This window comes from Arachis hypogaea, chromosome 19 (genome assembly GCF_003086295.3).
Source record: "Arachis hypogaea cultivar Tifrunner chromosome 19, arahy.Tifrunner.gnm2.J5K5, whole genome shotgun sequence".
NCBI classification, from domain to species: Eukaryota; Viridiplantae; Streptophyta; class Magnoliopsida; order Fabales; family Fabaceae; genus Arachis; species Arachis hypogaea.
Window position 1 is genome coordinate 104,117,836 of NC_092054.1, and position 1,848 is coordinate 104,119,683.

Consider the following 1,848-nt stretch of genomic DNA (forward strand, 5'->3'; position numbering starts at 1 on the left):
TCCTGTTTCTTTTGAGGCAGTCTCAATTGATCTAATGCATTTAATTCATTGGTAAACAGGGGAGGTTCATCTTCCCAAGTCTCATTACCAAATAAATTGGCATTCAGCTTCATGATTGCACCAAGGAACTTGGCAACTTGCTCTTCAGTAACATCCTCATTCTCTTCAGAAGAAGAATACTCATCAGAGCTCATGAAGGGCATAAGGAGGTTCAATGGAATCTCTATGGGCTCTAGATGAGCCTTAGAGTCCTTTGGTTCCTCAAAGGAAAACTCCTTGTTGATCACTGGACGTCCCAGGAGGTCTTCCTCCTTGGGATTCACGTCCTTCCCTTCCTCCTTGCATTCGGCAATGATGGTTATATCAATGGCCTTGCATTCTCTCTTTGGATTCTCTTCTGTATTGCTTGGGAGAGTACTAGGAGGGGTTTCAGTGATCTTCTTACTCAGCTGGCCCACTTGTGCCTCCAAATTTCTAATGGATGACCTTGTTTCATTCATGAAACTTAAAGTGGCCTTGGACAAATCAGAGACTAAGTTTGCTAAATTAGAAGTATTTTGTTCAGAATTCTCTATTTGTTGCTGAGTAGAGGATGGAAAAGGTTTACTATTGTTAAACCTGTTTCTTCCACCATTATTAAAGCCTTGTTGAGGCTTTTGTTGATCCTTCCATGAGAAATTTGGATGATTTCTCCATGATGAGTTATAGGTGTTTCCATAAGGTTCACCTAAGTAATTTACCTCTGCTATTGCAGGGTTCTTAGGATCATAGGCCTCTTCTTCAGAAGGCGCCTCTTGAGTACTGTTGGATGCAGCTTGCATTCCATTCAGACTCTGAGAAATAATATTGACTTGCTGAGTCAATATTTTATTCTGAGCTAATATGGCATTCAGAGTATCAATTTCAAGAACTCCCTTCTTCTGAGGCGTCCCATTACTCACAGGATTCCTCTCAGAAGTGTACATGAACTGGTTATTAGCAACCATGTCAATAAGTTTTTGAGCTTCTACAGGCATTTTCTTTAGGTGAATGGATCCACCTGCAGAAGTATCCAATGACATCTTAGCTAATTCAGACAGACCATCATAGAATATATCCAGGATGGTCCATTCTGAAAGCATGTCAGAAGGACACTTTTTGGTCAGTTGCTTGTATCTCTCCCAAGCTTCATAGAGGGATTCACCTTCTTTCTGTCTGAAGGTTTGAACATCCACTCTAAGCTTGCTCAGCTTTTGAGGAGGAAAGAACTTGGCTAAGAAAGCCGTGACCAGCTTATCCCAAGAGTTCAGGCTATCTTTGGGTTGAGAGTCCAACCATACTCTAGCTCTGTCTCTTACAGCAAAAGGGAAAAGCATGAGCCTGTAGACTTCAGGATCTACTCCATTAGTCTTAACAGTATCATAGATCTACAAAAATTCAGTTAAGAACTGAAAAGGATATTCAGATGGAAGTCCATGAAACTTGCAGTTCTGCTGCATCAGAGAAACTAATTGAGGTTTCAGCTCAAAGTTGTTTGCTCCAATGGTAGGGATGGAGATGCTTCTTCCATGTAAATTGGAATTAGGTGCAGTAAAGTCACCAAGCATCCTCCTTGCATTATTATTATTTTCGGCTGCCATCTCCTCTTCTTGTTCGAAAATTTCTGAAAGGTGCTTGCTGGATTGTTGTAATTTAGCTTCTCTTAGTTTCCTCTTCAGAGTCCTTTCAGGTTTTGGATCTGCTTCAACAAGAATATTCTTGTCCTTGCTCCTGCTCATATGAAAAAGAGGGAACAGAAAAATAATAATAGGGATCCTTTTTACCACAGTATAGAGGTCCCTGTGTGAGTAGAAGAAAAGAAGAAGAAAA

General features: G+C 40.6%; 1 non-coding gene across 1 annotated transcript; it reads left to right on the forward strand.

The window, feature by feature from the left end:
- The first annotated feature begins 1,115 nt into the window (after window positions 1–1,115).
- Window positions 1,116–1,223, forward strand: LOC112780632 (small nucleolar RNA R71). Its single transcript, XR_003191455.1, has one exon. It is a non-coding gene; the product is annotated as a small nucleolar RNA R71 (small nucleolar RNA).
- The last annotated feature ends 625 nt before the right edge of the window (window positions 1,224–1,848 follow it).